At 46.0% G+C, this 22,329-nt stretch overlaps 1 long non-coding RNA gene across 1 annotated transcript in view; it reads left to right on the top strand.

Annotated features, from left to right (window-relative positions):
• The first annotated feature begins 14,949 nt into the window (after nucleotides 1-14,949).
• Nucleotides 14,950-22,329, top strand: part of LOC142589008 (uncharacterized) — a 71,753-nt gene continuing 64,373 nt past the window's right edge. Inside the window, exons 1-2 of the long non-coding RNA XR_012829770.1 lie at nucleotides 14,950-15,130; nucleotides 17,008-17,061. This is a non-coding gene — a long non-coding RNA (uncharacterized LOC142589008). The remainder of the gene's footprint in view (nucleotides 15,131-17,007; nucleotides 17,062-22,329) is intronic.

Genomic DNA, 22,329 nt, shown 5'->3' with positions numbered 1-22,329 from the left:
TGCTCTGCAACGAACACACGCATAGCCGACAGATGCAATATGTAATGGTGCAGGAAGGCTCATTCGAGTTCACACGCAACCAGAATGCATCAATTCGCTTGGTGATTGTATGTTGAATCAAAAATTTAAATTCTTCTAGCCACTTTCAGACAAGGTCTCGGAACCGCGTCCGCGGCGGGTGCCCAGACCCACTAAAAAGACGCCAGACTCAAATCTTGTTGATTTGAAATAAAAGTTTACGCTCTCTTACCATAACCAGTCAAATATATTAGGACTATTTCCATCAAAATTATTTCAATACATACTTGGCAATTCTCTTAGTGCCGAGGAGTCCCAATATTTGTAAAACCAATGCGTTCAACGCTGCGAGAAAGAAACAATTTAAATTTAGTATATACAATGCCTTCTCCAACACTATCTTTGTTGTGAGAACAGGGTCGTGGTATTCAGTTTTTCAGGAAACAGTTTCGTGTTCCGCAAGTTCTTCGCAAAGCGTAAACTTTCAAAACCAAAGCGATATTGCGACACAATTAAATTTCGAGTTGCAGCGCAATTGCAAAGCCATACACAATGAGCAGCAATGTTTCAAATGGTGCTTTCATAGGCAAGAGTGGCAAGCACAGAAATATATGCTCGCTATGTTGTACAGGACCTGCTCCTGCTCAACTGCTCACGATTGCTCCCATGTTTAGTCAGATGTCTGTTAGGGATCATTTGTTTAGTTCATTTCGTTAGGGATATGACACTACGCTTATATTTTTCTGGTACTTTTTAAAATATTCCATTGTGTTTTGTAAAATGTATGGTTTTGGTTGTGCGGCAAACTATTCAATGAAGGTTTTTCTTCGAATTTGTTGTGATAAATTAAAACCTGTTTGCAGTGTTGGCTCAAAATATCCGACTAGAACGTTACGCTCTTTTCTTTTGCAGGAAGGTCACAATCATGTTCTGTAGATGGTTTAGGAAAATGACGTTATACATAAAGCACATGAGACTCATTATAAATATTTCCAAAGAAAGTAAACTATGCTAACGCATTGGTGTAGCACGTAATATATGCCTTGTTTTCTACTTCACTGTAAACTACTCAGTAAGGTGTGGCCAAAGGATAAAAGCTTATGTACAACTTATCCTGGTCTTTGTTACATTTGAGACGATAGCGAAAATATAGAAGATGTGATCATACGAATACAGTATCAGTTATGGTAAATAATGATTTCAAGGATTGCTTTTAAATTAGGTTAGCGGACACAACATCCGTGGTTCTGTAATATCTTTGCAGTTTTTGGAAAAACATCGTCTTAATAATAATATTTGGGGTTTTACGTGCCAGAACCACTTTCTGATTATGAGGCACGCCGTAGTGGAGGACTCCGGAAATTTTGACCACCTGGGGTTCTTTAACGTGCACCTAAATCTAAGCACACGGGTGTTTTCGCACTTCGCCCCCATCGAAATGCGGCCGCCGTGGCCGGGATTCGATCCCGCGACCTCGTGCTCAGCAGCCCGACACCATAGCCACTGAGCAACCACGGCGGGTAACATCGTCTTGTACGAACGATCCGAACGTCTGCTTATATATACACAACATGCATGCGGCGAGAATATAAAGCTTCTAATGACGCTGGTGTCATGCTCACAGATAAGCATATCCTTGCTGACAAAAAGTAAGTTATAGAAATAAACAATTCTGGAAGAGTTGATATTCAATTGTTAGGAAGAATAGCGCTCGTATCGTGCTTTTTTTTTTTCGTCCCTTATTAATGGCGCTATTATGTGTCAGTAGGTAAGTTATAAGACTTTTCCTTTCTTGGTAGATTATTATTCGCTTTTTTATCGTTTGCAGCGAATCGTTTGACCACTTTTGGACTTACTGCACAAACAGTTCAATAACTTATCCACACAAATAATGTTAGTGGGATTTATTAATTTGCCATCCGTAGGAATCTCACAAAACATATCTCGCAAAGGGTCTGCCGGTGACGCCCTCTTTTATTTTTTGTTATGTTTTTATTTATTAGATATATACCAGCATGCCAAAAACATTGATTAACCTCTCCTCCATAGTTAAAATTTGTTTCACCAGCGCGCACCTATTTTGGGCACTGGTTCGACGAATCCATCCTACGGGGCAGATGCATTCTTCGTCGACGCCGTGAAATATGGCAGCGAAGACAGGTTTGCAATCACGGTCGTTGACGCGCGCGGGACACTTATCAGCGCCGCATCAATCTACGCTAAACACGCGAACGAGGCGGAGGAAACCGCGATAGCCTTGGCTCTTCAAGGCGCAAAGGGCCCGGCGACCATGTTCTGCGGCTCGCGCACGGCGGTCAGGGCTTTCTCGTCCACTCTAGTTTTTAAACACGCAGCCGACGTCGTCAACAGCTCCTTTCGTATTACTACGCGAGAAGAAACTGGAGGTCATACCAGTTCATCGTTCATGTGGGCATGGTCCCCGGCCCACATGAACGATGCAACTAACCGAGCGGGTTGCAACCCTAACAAGCAGGCCAACTGCCTGGCGCGTGAATTCACAAACCGCGCCCGAGCTAACTGTCCGGCTCTCCCGCAGGATTGCTCCTTCAAAGGTAATCTGACGACCTTTTACGAAATTATGTCACATTACAGACACAGCAGGAGGAAATTCCCTCCTCCCAGCCCGAAACTCAACAAGGCTCAGGCTTACTTTCAGGCTTTTATAGACGAGATCCTACCTCGCCCCGAGAGCGCTTAGTTGGATAGACCCGAACTTCCCGCAATCGTCCCCAAATGCGGTCACGCGTGCTGCTCGTTCGACCACATGCTCTGGCTGTGCCCGTAAAACGCGGGCTCTTACTTTCATAACAAGTGCAGGTGGGACGCCTTGCTGAAGAGCTCGGATTTCACAAACCAACTACATGCCGTCCAGAGGGCCCGCGTCGTTGCGGAGAGTCACCACCTCCCTGTTCCGTGGTGGGCGGAGCCACCAACTTGATTGGGGAGCTTTCGGTGCCCCCAACCCCATCAAGCTCCTCAGTACACTCTACTAAAGTTCTTGTCACTGTCACTGGTTTTTATTGCGGCTTGCTTGAGATACATTCTTGGGATATGTAAATATATACAGTGTAAGTGGAGTGCGCGGTGTGAATACACAATGATGGCAGTATGTGTTAAATAGACTTTCCCCATATCGATCTTGTGTAATGCTGTACAAACATACTAAGCAGTTCAGCTCACAGAACCCGAAACGCAAGCTCTTTTTTTTTCGGTACTGCTCTATGTGAAATATTTTCATGCGATTATTTTTTTTTTCATTTTTGTAACGGAACAATAATATCTTTCTTTTTCCTACTAAACACGTTTCAAAACCATTACTTATTCATGCAAAGAAAGCTGTAAATTCGAAAGTTTTCTGGTGACGAGTCTGGAGGAGAATGTCATGTTTTGTTGAGAGCGCGGCTTCCTGCACAGTGCTGCTTTTTAACACTGATCTCAAGCCGGTTTTCTGTTACTATGGCTTCCTTGGTGGGGTGGCGCCTGCAGCAAAAACGCGCGAACTGGTATGCATTTGCCCTTGGTCCTGCTCAGCAATGCAAAGGCCGTGGCGTAGATATTTCAGCATTTTACAACTCGCCCCTAAAGGATAATAGCATATGTAACTGGCAACCGACCGCCACTTTCTTTTTTTCTAATGGAATTTGAAAGCTGAGTTTTCCTGCATTTGGAATTTGGATTTATTGTAATGTGTCATTTTTCATCAATAATGGATGTATGAGTGGAGTTATAAGTAACGTTATCTGGATGATCTGGGGGACACGACAAGGCGTGGCAACTTAAATTTTTATGACATACCGGACTCCAGTGAATCATGGCTGCAGACCGAAGAGACAACAATCGCTGCCTTGTCGTCTGCGATGGAACGTGATCTGCCACCGAACTCGGTTGAACGCGCGCATCGTTTGGAGCCTTTTCAGACAGGAAGTGCCGCCCCGTCATAATGAAATTAGCGAACTTTTAGGTTAAGGAAACCATACTTTCTTCGCCCAGCAAGCTGAAAGCTAACAACGTTTCTGTATCTGAGGACTTCTCGCCCGCTACAAGGCATGCAAGGAAAAAGCTTATCGAATTTGGTAAGCGTCAGCCCAATTCTCCCCCGTTTCAGATAAGATGTAATAAGCGTTTATTGGTAGGCAATCCTTCCTCTACGACCCTACCAGTTACTGCATCAACCAAATTAGGCACCCACTCCCTGATGGCGCAGCCACAGCTGTCAGTTCAGGCAGTCCCTTTGCTACGTAGGAACACGTGAGGGGTAGTGGCGTTGCTTCATCAGCACATGTCCCAGTGCTTCTTGCTAACGTAAGAAGTGTGATAAACAAGCGCGAAGGAATTAACTCTCTCGTCGACAATTGCGGTGTCACTATTATTGCTCTAACTGAAACGTGGTTGCATCCTCAGGTGTACGACTGTGAAGTTTTCGACGTATCCCGCTTTCACATCTTCCGTTGTGATAGCATGGCTGGCCGCGGCGAAGGTGCACTGCTTGCCATTTCAAAATCTGCCTTGTCATCACGTTACCTTTCACAGCAACCTAGAAATAGTGCACGCCTGCGGTGACCTAGGCCATCGAAAATTTATTTTCGCTGTTTGTTACCGCCCTCCCTCTTACCCGTCTTCTTTCCCTGCCGCACTTCATGATGCACTACACACACTTTTGGTGCTGCATCCAAAAGTACCATTTATATTATTGGGGGAATTTAACTTGCCGAATATAATTTGGAACGCTGATCCACCTGCTTGTTATCCACATTCTTCAAGTGTAATGAATTTCTTGATCTTTGTTCTTTCTTTATTTTAACTCAACTAGTATCTGAACCAAAAAGAATTTCAACGGATACTGCCAATATCGTAGACTTGATATTATGCTCTCATCCTGACCTTAGTACGAACGTTTTATGTATACCTGGTGTAAGCGACCATCTAGTTCTTTCATTCAACGTTGCGTCTGCTCTGTCAAAGCCAACTGTTAAAAAAAGTGAATATATGACTACGACAAGGCAAACTTTAATGATATAAACTTGCAATTATCTAACTTCCTTGACCTCTTTTCAAGTAACTTCGATGATCGCACGGTAGACAATAACTGGATCATATTCAGAAACAAAGTACATGAACTAACTGATAAGTTTATTCCGTCGCGGATAATCTCTTCGAATTCTAAGGCACCTTGGTTTAATTCCCACCAAAGGAGGCTTTGCAATTGTAAAAAGCGCCTGTACCGCATCGCAATATAAAAAAAAATGTCGGTAGGCATCTAAGTGGGACGCTTACAAGGACGCCAACGAAGCTTACATAGCAGCTAAAAACTCGCTAAAAGCATGTTTCAAGAACACACTTTGCCTACAACACTTACAGAAGACCCGAAAAAGTTTTGCCGCATTATAAACCCTTTTAAAGATGATACTTACCCGGCTATGGATTTTATTAGGATCGAGCCACTTGGGGTAGAAAATGTAATTAAAGATCTAACGATGTCGTCAAGCCCTGGCTCAGACCTGATTACCGCAAAGTTATTGAAAAACACTTGTGTTTACTCATCTTTATTACTTTAAAAATATTCCAGCAATCTTTGGACACCCATCAGCTCCCTGCAGACTGGAAAATTGGGAAGGCCATCGTACTTCACATGTGCGGCAACAAATGCTCACCTCATAACTACCACCCCATTTCCCTCACTAGGATTCCTTGTAAAGTACTGGTGCATATCTTGTTTTCTGATTCAGTTAAGCACTAAGACAATAACTCATTCTTCACACGCGCACAACGCGGTTTTCGCAAACGTTTGTCTGGCGAAACACAACTGCTTTCGTTCACTCACGATCTTCACCTTATTCTTGATAAACATTCATGCGAAGAGTGTGTTTTCTTCATCAGCGCGGATGGATGGATGGATGAAAACTTTATAAGGGTCCTTTAGGGCGCGCACTAGCGCGCAGGCGGCCTCTCCCACGTCGAGACAGAGAGGCCGAGCCTATCCTCCGCGACGAGGGCCCGTCGGACAGCTCATAACTGTTTTTCGATGTTGGGAATGTGTAGGACCACATCCCAGCGGGAAGAAGTGTTGCTTTCATCGCCGCGTAACGCGGGACATCGCCAGAGCATGTGAGGTAAATTCGCTAAGTCATTGCATAGTGCACTTGCATTTGTTGTCTGAATTTCGGGATACATATGGTGAAGAAGTAGGGGGTTTCCGTATGGCCCCCTTCTGTAGAAGCTTGAGTGTCAAAGCCTGCGGAGTCCGCAGAAAATACCCGCCGCCTCACCCACAACTTAGCGGGGAAGAGGCGGCCGATTGGCGTAAAATACAGACCGGGGTATTCCCCCCTTTAGAATTGCTAAACGCTATGTATCCCACTCGTTATAAGGCCAACTATCCTTGGTGCGCTGGTATACCTACCCTAATACATATAACCTGGGAGTGCACTATGCACCCTCATAGGCCAAATCCCAATAACACAATGGAGCAGTGGGAGGCACAGCTCGCCCGCTCGGACCTGGCAGGATAAAGTCCTTAATTAGCCAGGTCAGGCAGGCGGGAGAGGCCAGTGGGGCCCTGGACTGAGAGGCTCCGGCCACCCCTCCTTCAAATCTTTTCCAGTGCAATATAGTTTCTATTTCTATTTTGATTTTTAAAAGGCTTTCGACAAGTTATGTCACAAACTACTCATTTTTCAGCTTAGTATACTAAATATTCACCCTAATCTGTTTGCATGGCTTGAGCACTTTCTTCTTAATCGATCCCAGTTCGTTGCATTTAATAACCACGTCTCTACATTTAGCCCTGTTGAATCTGGTGTTCCTTAAGGATGATTTTTAGGCCCTCTCCTTTCTTTATGTATATTAATGACTCACCCAATGAAATTTCTTCTAACATTTACCTCTTTGCCGACAACTGCGTTATTCTTCGCAAAATTTCTGACGCCGCTGATAGTAACATTCTGCAAAATGACATTACCGCTGTCTGTAACTGGTGCGACTTGTGGTTAATGAAACCAAACCCATCTAAGTGCAAAACCATGCCTGTAACCTGCCGTGAACTTCCTCTTCCGACCTATTACCTTAATTATACTGCCATGGAAGCAGCTACATCTTACAAATACCTAGGTGTCCATTTAACCTCTAATCTATACTGGTCTTTACACATCGACAGCATAATCAATAGAAGTAATCGCATGTTAGGTTATATCCGTCGAAACTTCTCTTCCGCTCCGTCATCATTAAAGTTAATATTGTACAAGACGCTAATTAGGAGTGAAATGAAATACGCTTCATCAGTTTGGGACCCATATGCTGAGACAGTAATCCAGTCTCCCGAACGTGTCCAAAATAATGCCTCGCGTTTCATCTTAAGCAATTATAACCGCACGGCTAGAGTAACTTCTATGAAAAACATCTTCCAACTTCCACCACTTCCTGCTCATCGCGAATGATCTCGCCTGGCTCTGTTTCATAAAATATACTTTTATAATTCATATCTGCGCGATAATCTTATTTCATCCCCAACCTACATATCTCCTCGCATTGATCATCATCACAAACTTGGAGTTTTGCAGTGTCGCACTAGAGCTTGTCATGAGTCTTTTCTTCCTGGGACGTGTCAAGAATGGAACCACCTTCACGCCGCGTTGATTGCTATTGAAGACCACGCACAATTTCGTACGGCCATAATCAGCACCATCGCTTCGGGCTTCGCATGTCTATGACTACATCACTTGCGGCCTTCTTTGTTTTCTTTGTTATGTAACTTTATTTTTACCCCACTCCCCTGAAATGTTATTGAAACATTACCAATGATCGTTGTTTCCGCCCCTCTGCCACAGATTCCGCCTGAGCAAACTTGATGTGCGTGTGCCCACTCACACCGTGTGGCGGATAGACGGCATTCAACCGTTATCGTGCAGTAATTTTGGAACTGAATTCTTTGGCGCGTTCCTGCGATGAGCGTCGGCGTGCGTGGTCGTAAAACCTCGTAGCCTAGCCAACAAGCACATCGAGAGATGAAAGCGAACGCGGAGCGCAACTGGAAGTGGTAAAAAGAGAATGTACGCAGGAAAATGGAGGAGGAGGCTACAGTGGAAACATGAGGTAGAAAGTGCAACAGGAGCGTAGAGGAGACGGCTTGCGCAAGCTCTGAGTTGCCGACGGCCAAGGCAACCGTAGCTCCATGGGCGATCTCATCTGCGTGTGAGAGGGGTGACGGGGGCAGGGTGGCAGGAGGTGGGGAGGACTATGCTCCTCTGTTGTGCCAGGTGCTGGGGTGTACGCGGTACCAGAGTGTATGACGAGGATCAGTTCTCCTACAATGTGTGATAACGAGCTGCTACAAGTTAGGCTCGAAGTGGCGCTCCCTTGGGTGTTGTCGGCGCTGCGACTGGTGGAACAATTGCCACATGACGAAGGGACGCTCTCGTTGTTGATGGGACGAAGGCGTGTGGAGAAAAGCGTACTGCCTCGCAGGAACAGGTGTGCGCCGACGATGGCTACGATATGGCGCCAGAGTAGCGGGCTTGGACTGTATGGACACAAAGCACTGCACGAGCGGAGGTCTGTACGCGGCTGCTGCTGTGAAACGCACCCACCCGTCACCCACGCCCTACCTCTTGCGTTCTCCCTACTAGCTACAGCTAGATCAAACAGCCCACTCCAAGTGCCACAACGCTTCCGCTGAAGAAACTATGAAACACAGTGTTCTTTTCGAGAAAGAACCGAAAAAATTCGCCTGAGGAAAGGGCACTGGCGCTAACATGGAGTCCCCTGGAAAGTACACGTATAGTTAAAACTCATGTCAGATAGCTGGATACCACATTCACTTCGCCTGCCCTAAGACATTACTTTTACCAAATACCTTTTCAACCGAAGCTTGTATTGCCACCCTCCTGTCGGCGTCGGTGTTGCCATAGGAAAAAAACTCAAGCGGCGCGAAAATAAAGATTCCTTATCGGGCTGCGCTTTCGAACCACCAACCTCCGCGGTGTGAGACCACCACGCAAACCAACTCAGCCACTGTCTTTCTCTTTTTATTGTGGATTCCTTCTGGGAAAAAATGTAGAAAACATTGAATTATCAGAATACGTCGGCTGATGTTCAAGGGATTAAAACCTTCTCAAAATAACCAAATCGTCGAGAACAAAATTACGACACATTTGCACGATATACAAGTGCACGATACAATTCCCTTAGGTTCACAACACTTTCAATAAGGTTTTCGCGCACTCATCCGGCATTAACACCAGCAAGTCGCACCTGCATGCGTGTCTTGCAGAAGCTGTGGAAGCAAAGAAGCATGGTTCAATCATATGGCACTCGAGCGTCCACTGAAATGGGCAAGAACCTGATGCCATAAAGTGCTGGGGAAAATGTTTTTTGATTGTTAGTTGGAGGACATCACAATGAAAAATTTGGTCCCAGCATTCCAGAAACGCGTGCTCTACCAGTTCAGGTTTTTTTTTTGCATAACAGGCAGTTAGTCGTCCATGGAGTGAAAATCCCCACTTAATGCAGCCACTTTTTAGCAGTACGTATATTGGGGTGTAGCTTAAAGAAAACGCTTTCCCAGATGGGTTAACCGGCATTTTTTTAACGCTCTTCAAAACATCTTGCTCTGGGCATCCACGGTGAGTTAAACGATAAATAGGAATCGGCAGCATACTGTCCACAAGATTATCATACAGCATTTTTACGAAATTTCACCACAAGTAGTCAATAAAGAAATACACGTATATTATCCGGCAAAAAGTACTGCCTCTCGTATGCACCCAGTGATAGCACGACACATACTCTCACATGATGAGACTACAATATCTGCGAGATGTATCTGCAACCTCACTTGGATAGCACTCCGCAGAAAACTTCCTCTTGGATCTTGGAGAAAAAACGCGAAACAACTTGACGCAGAAATAACGTTCACGAGCCTGAGCCCTCATTGTCTAACTGAAAGAAACAAGTTGGTACGCCTGCTTTTCTCCCAGTTTGATGCCCAAACAAAAACAGCGAAATCGCGGTGCATCTTCTGAATACTGACCCGTGTTGCGCACAGAACATTCACCCCGTACCATATTTTAGATGCAAGGAAAAGGTTGCAGACGGAGGCGCGCGCGGGCATTGTTAGCTGCCAGCCTTGCCATACATCTTCTTCCTCCCTCGCCCTTGACGCTTTCTCCTTCCAGCCTTACCTTGGATCTTGATAACACTCATGCAGAAGGCAGAGATATTCCGTTGGCATACAAGACCATGGCAGCCGGTAAAAGTCATCAGACATCACTTCCCAGTCGCGATGCCAAAAACCAGAGCCCTTGTCCCAGTTTATAAGACACCCCGTTTCCTTGCAAAATTTATCAACTATACTCACGCCTTCAGTAATACTATGTCTTTGCGAGCAGAAAATTTTAATTACGTCCGCATAAGCAAGGATATAACATGTGCTGACTGCAAATAAAGCCTGACATGTGGTCACTTTACACAATAGAGAAACGAAATGGCTCTAGTTTTGCCGCAAATAGAAGGGGCGGCTGTGCGCATCCCTACCTTACTGACCAGCGCACTAGTAGCCTCTCTGTGAGGACATCATTAACATTAAGGTGCGTAGTACAGTTCGCATACGCCACTGATGCCTTCCATGATCATACTGCCTACGTTGTTAGAGTGCTGTAGTATGCAAAAAATGATGTCGTGTGGAACACGATGAAAAGCTTTTGCCAGATATACTTGCAGATAGCGATGCGGTCCCCCTGCGCATCACACCATTTCAATACATTACCTACGACATGTGCATTCGTGGCAATGCTTTGTACTTTGATTCGGCAAGTCTAGGTATTTCCAGCGATCTTCCTTATTACGCCCTGTAATCTCTTCGCTAGGACTTTAACGTATATTTTGTAATCGACGCTGGTTAGGCATTTTAGGCGATATGACCCCACCAACAAAGGCTTGTCTGGGTCATCTGATTGTAGAATCAATATTATGCATGATGTGGGGAATGACAGCGGTGCATTTATGCGTTGATACGCCTGAGCCTATACTCTTAGCAGTAACTCAGTGACTATGGGTTTAGATGTTCAGTAAAACTCGGCACCTAGTCATTAAGGTCCATGCACTTTACCAGTTCATAGGTATTCTGTTGCTGACTCAATTTCGTTTTCAGGTACGGGCAACTCAAGACGCTCCTTTGCATTGTCATCAAGTCTTGGCAGGAGAGAAAAAAATTAGGGAGAGAAAGCATCACAACTTTCTCTCGCATGACTCAGAAAGTCGTCGAAGTACTCTCGAAATACCTGCTGAATTAAATTACGATCGCTTGTAATTTCATCACCGTTTCTAATTTGCCCGATTTCTTTTTGGCAAGCGTACCGTTTTTCATTTGTTAGTGCTCGCTTTGTTGGCATTTCACCGCCCCAGACTTTCGGTGCTTTTCCGCGTATTACTGAGGTTTTATACCTATTACTGTCTATTCTTTTAACGTGGCTTTTCACATCCCTTTTATCCTTCGCATATTTTCCAGGCTCGGTGCTTTTCATGATTATTAAAAACTGCAGTTTCTCGCGCGCTGCTTTTACTTCTTGTTTTTCTCTGTATCGGTTGCAGCAACTCTTTTCTATAGCTTTACTTTTTAGCCACTCCTTGAAATCTTACCACAGAACGGCAAAAGTCTGCACCACTACTCGAGCATCTTCTGCATTTAATCGGCCGATGTCCTTTACGAATCTGTCGTACTCGAAGAGTTTAGCATTCAATTTCCAGAGATTGGAGTTCAAGCGCGTGCTATTTTGTTTTACAGCAAAGCTTGCGATCACAAGCCAATGATCGGTAAAAGCTACTAGTTCAACTTTGTAATCTGTGCAATGAAGTACAAGTTCAACGGATGCCTAAATCATACGCTGTCTGTTATGCCTATCACAATGAAAGTGTGTGTAGTGATCAAGGCCTATTCCCCTAGGTGAATATGCAGCAAAATTCCTCTAAAAAACTGTCGTGGACCAGACCATTTAACAATTGTGCACACTTATCACATACATCCGGACCCTTAACTCGATCGGCAGCGGCATACACATGGTTAAAATCGCCCACGAGCAACAACAGTTTGTCGCAAACAATGAAGGACTCCAAAGAGTTAAAAAGTCCAGGCGTTCACAGTCATCGCTTGGTGAATACATGCATATAATGCGTCAACGCAACTACTAAAAGGAAAAGTGAACCATGAGAAGCCGTTCACTTTGACAAGAAAAGAATTGACTCAACAATAATGCCTAAATTATTGCCGAGAGAAATGACGCAATTGCCCGAGGTGTCAACAGAATAGCAAAGGCAAACATTGAAGGATGAACGGAAGGTGGACACTATACGCTAAGTACATTCATCGCTTTCGATCTTCGTCTCCGAGACGGCTACGATGTCGTTATGTGTCAGCTAGAAGACAATTACCTTGACATTGACGCCTTCGAACGCTAACACCCCTGACTTTCACTGTTGCTACGCGCGAACCTATGTCAAGTTCCGATACGATTGGAAAAAGACCCTGTGGCTTACAGTGCACACAGCAGTTGTCCAGCAACATTTTAGAGCATCCGCCGTGCTTGCTCAGTGGCTATGGTGTTAGGCTGCTAAGCACAAGTTCGCGGTATCGAAACCCGGCCACGGCGGCCTCATTTCGACGGGGGCAACATGCGAAAACACCCGTTTACTTAGACTTAGGTGCTCATTAAAGAACCCCAGGTGGTCTAAATTTCCGCAGTCCTCCACTACGGCGTGCCTCATAATCAGAAAGTGGGTTTAGCCCATAATTTATTTTGACATTTTAATACCTTTCGACCCAAAGGGAGCGCTCTATGGCGCCGCCCTTCCTGGAGTCTGTGTACAAGCGTCGAGAACAAGCCCTGGTCAGTCCTTCGCCAGCAGTTCCAGACCTGTGCACACTGTGATGGATACTTGGCCAACAATCGAGAAAAACAAACACACATACACACTCGCACACACACGCAGACATACTGTAAGACTACAGAGGCGTGTTCCCCGCCTGCCGTGTCCCCACGGCGAAGTTGGGCCGCGGCCTTAAAGTCGAGTGCCAATTTGTCGGGGTTTTTGGCAGTGGTTCGTCACAGCCGCCATGTGGCTGTGGTTTCTTGCCGACACTTTCCTCATTGGAGCGCCTCGTAGTTGTCACATCGGCCGCCTCCTGGCTGAAATCCATGGTAGCAGTGTGCCTAGGCTGGCTGTTGTTGAGGGTGTCGACCACCGAAATCATCGCATCCTCTGGCGAAACATGGGATTCCGGTTCAAACTTACGCTGCACTTTACGCCCAGCGATACTGCAGTGGACGCCATCGCACTCTGATTTCTCCAGCGGCGTCAACGTAGGCCCATCCCGTGTCACTGGTTGCGCAGTTTCATGGGCCGTTTTTTCCGCGTCTGCATATTCGATTAGCAGCTAAGACTAGTCTTATCCAGTCCTGAGGCGAGAATTGCTCGCATAAGTGCGGACACATTGGCCGTTTTCGTAGCCGAACCGTCGGCAGGCTCCACAGCGTAGTACCCGACACTCTTTTCCGATATTTCCCCTACTCCTACAGCAAAGGCCTAAGGGAGGCCTGCTGGTGCGCTAACCGCTAACGTTGAGCTGGTGCGACAACTCGCCGAGCTCGAGGACAGCTTTCAACTTCATTGTGACGGGCCTCGTGGTGCAGCCCTCCTCTGACACACCCCGGGCACGCCATCGCTCGCTGGCGACTTTCGTGACTTTTCCGTATGGCTCAAAAGCAGCACGTACATCTTTGTCCGGTACGTTGTGTAGCAGCCAGTGAAGCTTCAGTTGCACGTCCTGGTTAGACGGGTCATTCACCAAGCTGCAGATTTCTTTAACAAGCCGCTCACTGGCGCCGATAATTTTCGTTACTGCTTCAGAATATTCGAGAGTGACGGCCTCGACGTGGCTCTACCGATACGTTCCCACGGCAATAACGTCGGGGAGCAGTTGATGCTGACCTAACGCGTCTCCGAAATGCTCGACTCGATACGGGTGGGCCCTGATATCAGCGTGAAAAAAACGATTTTTACAACAATTTGTTTTCTTACAATTATTTGTTTTATTTAGCTTGTGCGGTTCTTGGGGGGGGGGGGGGGAGGAAACAAAGTGTAAGGTGCATTAAACTGTCTCGTACTACAGCATAGAACGGGATAGCGAAAGCCAGAAACTATTCTTTTTGCTTTAAACGTTTTGCGTGAGCACACTGACCGGAAACACAACAGTGAATTGTCACGAATGGGTACAAGCATGCGAAATGAATAAACTACATCACCGGGGAGCCGGCGATGTTCAAATTCCTGGAGTTTTGCCAACTCATCGGGAATAATTATCGCCACTCGCAAAAAATGTCGATTCCTTGGGCGAATCCGTCCAAGATTTGATTTCTGTGCGTGTTGCTTTCCTGTCAAACAACAAATAGAGAAATAAGTTCAGTTAGTAGGCGCCCTTACAGAAAGAAAGGTGGACGCACCTGTAATGTCACAAGCACTTAGAAGTGTTGCGTTGCGTAGACGCGGTTTATTGTCATGACGTTTGAGAAATCTGTAATTTAAGGTCCATGGCTTCTCATATTTCGATTTCAAGGTAGCGAGAGGTGCACGCTCGCGCTCAAATCAAAATAACGTTAAGAGCCGCTGCGAGAAAGGGCAGTTTGATGAGTTGACAGCTACGCCACGCCGGAGCATGAGTCAATAGCAAGGATTCAAGCTGCATACGAGGGGCTCACGCCACTGCGCCGCCAATCAGAGCTGGTTCGCTTCCTCCGGGGAGAAAAATGGCAGGAAAAGGTCTCGCGCGCGCTCAGCCAGCTTTGTTTCCGTAGAGTTCAGTGTCGGAAAACGAATGGTACGGTCACGCGAGCGGCAGCGAGAACTCGCCGGTGAAACGGCTCACCGTCGACTGGCCGATCCAGCCATAAGAGCCGCTCGAGCCCATGCAATTTGTCAAAAGCCAGAAGATCCCGAGCTGAGGGATTGGGAGGCTGAAGTGACCCGGCACCTTTACTTGTGGGCCACTTAATCACGACGAAGTTCACGCGCACACAGGCCAAACTTCGTTTACCCTCATTTTCCGGTAAGGGAAGGGTTGGTAATTCTTTTTCAGAATATGTTTACAAAGCAATGGCAGCGTTGACTAGGGTATCTGATCGCTCAATCTTGTGGGGCTAATTCTTGCTATTCTTCTTCACGGGACTGTGCACCACGTTCAGCGGGTGAACGCGTGTAGGAATATTGGCAGCAACGGTAAATAACTAAGTTTTCAGGCGTGCGACATGGAGAATGTCACCGGACTATGGTACAGCTGAGCTACCTGTTCCCACTTAAAGTGTGAAGTACGCGGCATGGCGTTTTTGTGAGAGCCCAACTTCTCTGATGTTTCGCTGATGTCCCTGATGTCGAATGCTGTATTTTCCATGCAAGCACGTTTTATATACTTAAACTTCCTCAGTGACAGCCCCAGCCGCCACCTAGGGGAGCAAGTGAAGCTGCCACCGGCCATATTGCACGATGAAAAAAATCATGCGCCTGCAGCATAGGTGGCCGCGGTGTACGCACGCTGCTCCCTCAGCTTTCAATTCCCCGATGAAACATAAAAAAAATCGCTTTCACACGTATTTCAGTCGGCCGATGTGTGTTGCTGATGGCGAAAAAAAAATAATCCTGGATCGATTGATTGCCGCACGCTTCGAGAATAGTATCGACGGGACGATTTGCCAATCGCACTTCCTCGTTTAGTTAGATTTTCAACGGTCTCTACATACAACCTTAATCTGTGTGATATCAGTGCCTAATGAACATTCACGGCTTTTTACCCACTAATTGACGTAAACGATTATGAGACGCCTTGCACAAAGACTGAATGCACTGCCCGTCCGTCGACGTTTGAATAAATGGTGGCACCACTATTTAATCGTTCGTGAAGACTGTCGCATGGTTGTGGACATCTGGAGAAACTGTACTGAAAATTTCGTATGTGTGGCAGGTAAGTTCAAAAAGGGATTGCCGCAACTAGAGGTCTTGCTCAAACCGCAATGTTATATTACAGTATTTACGCGAACATAAAGGGAGATTTATTTCCATGTTTCTGGCGTCAGAACGTGCCTCTCAGTTTATTCGGATTCATAACACAAATAAAACACGGCTTCCGTTTCTTTTCTTGTTGTTATCGCCTGCTACCCATGCAATTTAATGAGATTACACGGCCGCAGACCTTGCCGGACGCGGAAGAAAAAAAATCGCTTCTTTCGAATCTTCCAATGTAGTTCGCACTTTTGTTTTAAAGCGTAAGGGTAACTGTCCTATGGCATAGCAAAAAAAAATTGAACGAAACTTACAAATGGAAATGCAATCATGCTGTTAGCCCAAGAACCTTCTCTGCACAATATATCTTGCACTGAAGATTCCATGTCTACAGCGTTTTCCACTATTTTGCTGTGGTAAAGAATTATTCTGCGAACAACTGTGACATCGCCAACGAGACACAGTAAAGTGTGCCGTTGAAGTTGGGGTAGCGCGAACTGCTATTGTATTCATTTGATACATGTTGGAACTAAGGCAACAAATTTGAGGAATTAGACAGTTTTCATAGGCCTTTATATATAGCATTTTAACTGGTGTAGTTAAATCAGCCTTTCACGTGCTATTATTTTTTGCAGTCAAATAATAATATAATAATTGGAAATATTTTATTATTCCATTATAAAGTTATTTTGTAGGAGTTGCATGTTATTGTTTCATTATAGTGAAAATTTTGCTATGGTTTGGGTGAGAGGCCTCTGGAAAAGCGGCGCGTAGTTAAAACATGCGGGAATTTCGAAATTACACTCGAGTGATTTGCATGGGCAAAAAAAGACATACAAACAAAAAATAAATAACTGACGCCTTAGTGGGATGTGTAGCGCGCATCCATTTGTACACTTGAAAGTCGCATGACCATCTTTTTTTTTGCAGTGTCTAAAAGTGCAGTCGTCGGTGACAGAGAGGTGCTAAGCGACAAGAAGACAGGTATTTTATGTATTCTAGTTGTTCGAAGTAGGAGTAAGCACGGGAGTAAGGCCTCAGGCTAAAAATACGAACGTATATTAAATGCGAAACAAGGACAATTCAGAAGCACAACTGGTTCTGGTGACGAATTGTTAAAGGAGGTGTGGCTGCCACATAAAACGTTTTGGTCCTCCTGTAATGCGAACAAGTGGGTACGAGTGAGTTCGCTTGTATGATCAGTCAGGGCACATCACCAAGAATATTTAATCTTCTAAGAGATCGCATCTTAAACCGAAAGTATAATCAGATGAAATACAGTATGCTCCTGTCGTCAAAAGGAATGACGGGATGACTAGGAAGCGGTGTAGAGTGAGATATGGCACGCGAATGTCACCACAGAGAGGGCCACGTTCCCATCCCGGTGATCGGCAAAAATCTTTATCGACAGCATGTATACCTGCGTGTAAGTGATATTTCATTAAGGTTGTTGGGTCATTGTTTTGTGCCTAGCACGATTCAGTAGTATAAGCGATGTAATTGGAGAGAAAGCGGTTAGTGCAGTCCGAGAAATGTACTCGAGGATGGCTGAGCATCAATGCCGATTTCGAGAAAGTGTGCGGCTTCAATTTCTCAAGAGGCCAGCGAGGCTTGGCTGGCTCATTTGGTAACCACAGCAACAGACGCAAATTTTGCGAAAGTAAACACAATGCAGATGAGTTGCAACAAATGATTGAGGACCTAAACAGCGGCAGTCTAAGAGTGGGGTTGAAGATTAATATGCAGAACACAAAGGTAATGATGAATAGCCGGACAAGGGAACAAGGGTTCAGGATAGCCAATCAAACTGCAGAGTCTGTGAAGGAGTACATTAACCTAGGTCGACTAATCACAGGGAACGCTCATCATGAGAAGGACATCCATAGAAGAATAAAAGTCGGTTCGGTCGCATGCGGCACAGCTTCTCAGCTCCTCACTAGAAGCTTACCATTATCACTGAAAAGGAAAGTGTACAATCAGTGTATTTTCCCCGTGGTGACATATGGGGCAGAGACCTGGAGACTGACAAGGACGCTTGAGAACGAGTTAAGGACGGCGAAAGAGCGATGGAACGAAGATTGCTAGGCATGATGTTAGGAGACGGAAAGAGCGGTTTTGACCAGATAGGAAACGGGTACAGACGATATTCTGATTCACATCAAGAGAAAAAAAAGGAGCTGGGCAGGCCATGTAATGCCCCGGTTAGGTAACCGTTGGACCATTATGGTTGCAGAATGGGTTCGAACACAAGGGAAACGCAATCGAGGACGGCCGAAGACGGGGTGGGGTGACGAAAAGAGGAAATTTGCGAGCGCTAGTTTAATCGGTAGGCGCAGGACCGGGATAATTGGGTATCGCAGGGAGAGGCCTTCGTCCTGCAGTGGACACAAAACAGGCTGCTGCTGCTGCTCCTGCTGATGATGATGTTGAAACAGAGGGAAAGGTCCGAGTTAGTTCAAAATTAGAATAATGAAAGAAATCGTATGGTATATCAAGAGACTGAAGATGGCAGTCAGGATAAATGGATGGCTTTTCGAGCTTTTTTTTTGGCAGAGTTATATTGCAGCGATGTAAAGACGCACAAAATGATATATGCCAATCGAAATGTATCAGCGTGGTTATACTTCTGCGGCACGCTGTGGTAGCCTGAAGCCAGGGCATCATGAAGTTCCACATGACTGTTTGTATTGCGTGCTCGAGAATAACATCTAACACATAGGATACATCAAGGAGACGTTTCTACGGTACATGGTGACATCCTGAAAAAGATATATATATATATATGTTTGCGAACAGAGGTATTAGAATATTGAACACAACAGCTCCTGTTGACCTTGTTCAGGATGACATACGCGTTTAATTGAGCCTTTCGTTCGGAGAACAGGAGTTCAAGTTGACAATGGCGGGCATACTCTATCAAGAAAGTAAATCATTTCATTTAGGGGTGCCCGAGTAATCTTTGAACTAAACATGCGACAATGACACCAAGAATACAGCATTATTAAATGACCAGAAGTTGAAGCCAAGGTCACTTATACCTACAGTTTTAGTAAAAGGGAAGCAACTTCACAGTATAGCTGTGAAGGAGGGCAAATAAAGAAGAGGATGGAAATACACGGCCTTGAACATCTGAAGTAAAATTGACAGACCATGGGCGTCTTGGCGAAAGTGTAGGGCTACTCCTCAAGGCAGAAAACCTAGTGGCCCAGTCGACCAAGTTGGCTCTCACAGTGAGGAAATCCCACAGAGGACGCAGTGACACCATGACGAGACATGACTGTACACCAAGAAATATACATTTTTTGAAACTCTAATTTTACCAGCCGTGGTTGCTCAGTGGCTATGGTGTTGGGCTGCTGAGCACGAGGGCGCGTGATCGAATCCCGGCTACGGCGGCCCCATTTCGATGGGGGCGAAGTGAGAAAACACCCCTGTACATAGATTAAGGTGTACGGTAAGCCATACGTTATTCGACTAACCACTAAGGCCTGTACGAGCATTAGGGTATCTTCTTCTCGCTATCCCGCTTTTCGATACGTCACGCGACGTATCATTTGGGCTATGTTGTTGGCTGTGGATTTGAGGGTCCTGAGTGTCTGTACTGCTCTCCCGTCGCTCTGAAGCCACAAACCCAGGACTCGTATCGTGGGTACCTCTCGGACTGATTGGCCCTCAACCACGATGGTAATCGATCCTCTGGATTTTGTAGCCTCTCGCGTGTATCCGGATAACCTCAGATTTTTCGGGTGCGCACTTCAGGCCACTCCAATCTAGAAAATTTCTCCACCGCTAATACTGCGCTTTGGAGCGTATATTCCTTATCCCCTAGTGAACCTCTGTTCGTCCACAACGTGATGTGTCTGCGTAGAGCCTGTAACCTAGGTCGGGTATCCTATCCAGATCGCGCACGAGGCGACACATCGGCATGTTGAAGAGAAGAGTAGATAATGTAGCTCCTTGAGGTGTTCCTTTTTCAGGCATCTTAAATAAATCCGAAGTTATTTGGCCAATACTGATGCTCGCCTCGCGGTTGGAAAGAAACGCTCTTAAGTAATTGTTTGTGCGCTCACCACAACCCGCGAGTTCGAGTTCCTCCAATATTGCAGCGTGAGAGACGTTGTCGAAGGCTCTTTTGAGGTCTAGTGCTAGGACTAGTCAGTCGTCGCCGTACGGTATATTTGTTAGAATTTCGTCTCTAAGTAGGAGGAACGCGTCCTGGCAAGATAAACCCATGCGAAATCCTATCATTGAGTCCGGGAACCAGCTCCGCTCTTCCATGTATCGCTGCAATCTGCTATGTATAACCCTTTCATAGAGCTTACCTAGGCAGGACGTGAGCGACACCGGCCGTAGTGTATCAATCGAGATATTCTTTTTTGGTTTGGGGATCATGATTATTTTAGCCAATTCCCACTCTTGGGGCAAGTCTCCCTTGGCCCAGCACTCACTATTAAAAATCTTTGTGATTTTCGCTAGGGCTACCGAATCCATGTATCGAATCATTGCATTTGTGATCGAGTCTGGGCCCGGTGCCGAGTTTTTAACTGCGTCTAATTTAGGGTTCGCCTCCCCGCGTATTGTCTCCTCGCGTACGACAATCCCGTGGCAGGTGAGGGTCCTATGAAGTTTTTTCTGAAGCACATGGACGAGATCTTCGTGTTGTACCCTCGAAGTTGTCTGCTATAATTTGGAGCTTCTTTTTATTCTCAGTACGCGTGCTCATCGGGTCTATCATGCTTCGTAGTATTCGCCATGTACTGGTCGTTCCAAGAGTTCCTGATATGGTGCCACAGAACGTCGCCCACTCGTTTTTAGCGAGCTCGTTAGCGTGGCCTCGGACTTGCTCTGCCAAGAGAGCGACGCGTTGTCTCAGGTGTTTGTTTAGACGTTGCCTTTTACACCTCTTGGCCAGTTTCCGCCTCTCTTCCCATAGGCTGACCAGGTGAGAGTCTACCACCGGCACCTCCGCTGTACGCACAATGGCTTTAGTGGTGTCCGCCTGTGCCCGTCGAAGGAATTCAGTCCATTCTCGCATGTTGGTCGGGGTTGTATCCGACTCCTCCAGCGCTCTCTGCAGTTCTCTATAAGGAGGCCAGTCAGTTAATTTAGTCATTCCTATTGTTCTCCGTATGTTGGTCGTGGAGAGCGCTACTCGGATTATGTCGTGATTGCTTCCCAAATTTTCGTGCGTCTGTGATGTTCATTGTAAAGGCACGGTCGGGCACCGTGTCTCTGCTGACGCTGTTACCCGTGTGCGTCGGTTTGCCGATCTGATTGATTGCCCGTAAGCCCAAGGCCGTTGCGGTGCGCTCGAGTAGAAACCCTTTGGGCGACGTTTTCGCGTATCCCCATAGTATGTGGGGTGCATTGAAGTCACCGACTATCACCGCCTTATCCCTGGTGCCCGCTAAATCTTCTTTTGCTGAGAGAATGTGGGGTAGGTCGTCCCCTTTGCTTTTGGGAGGACTCTACAGATTTGTGATTAGTGTGTGCCTTACTTCGTTTCTTTGGCATCACACTGATAACTATGGAATTGGTCTCTCCCTCAGTTTGCGGAAGTGTTAATAATTGAGCGTTTATCGACTTCGAATTTTGAGCATCCCTCAGAGTGTAGTATCCCTGCAGTTTGGCCGGCTTGGCCCCGACCTCCTGCATACATATCCCGTCGAGAGCGATTCCGGAGTTTTTGATAAACTGATGGAACACTGCCGCTTTCCTGGAGAACGAGCGGCAGTTCCATTGCCATATCTCTAATTGGTCTGAATTTTGTATTCGTTATGATTTATTAGCGTGATTAGCCATGTTGCCCACTCTTATTTTAAGCCCGTGACATTTCCGTGTCCGAGCCGTCGGATTCTGTTACGCAGTGGCTTGTTTTAGTTTTTGCCGCACCCGCTCCTATCGCAATTGCGCGTTTTTTGGTGGGAACAGCCTTCGAGACTGCCTTAAGCTGTTCCGCCATGAATACCTTGTGTTTCTCGAAGTCTTTCGTGCATAGTTGTTGAAATTCCGTTAACCTTTGGGTAACTAACGCCATGATTTCATGCATAAATATTTTAAAGTTTTTCGCGATCATTGTCTGGATCTGCGCTGCCGTTATCTGCACTTTTTTTTGAGATTTGGGTTGTAGGAGACTGCGCGGAGACGGAGTTTATACCTGCCGCCGCTTTCGCTTTGGCTATTCAGACTGACGTGGCATTTCCAGCTGTTGTATTGTGCTGTTGAAGCGCGCCTCTAACTCTGACATTTGTT

Source organism: Dermacentor variabilis, chromosome 7 (assembly GCF_050947875.1).
Source record: "Dermacentor variabilis isolate Ectoservices chromosome 7, ASM5094787v1, whole genome shotgun sequence".
Lineage (NCBI taxonomy): Eukaryota > Metazoa > Arthropoda > Arachnida > Ixodida > Ixodidae > Dermacentor > Dermacentor variabilis.
Note: the sequence above shows the minus strand (reverse complement) of the source record. Positions and strands in the feature narration are given on the sequence as shown.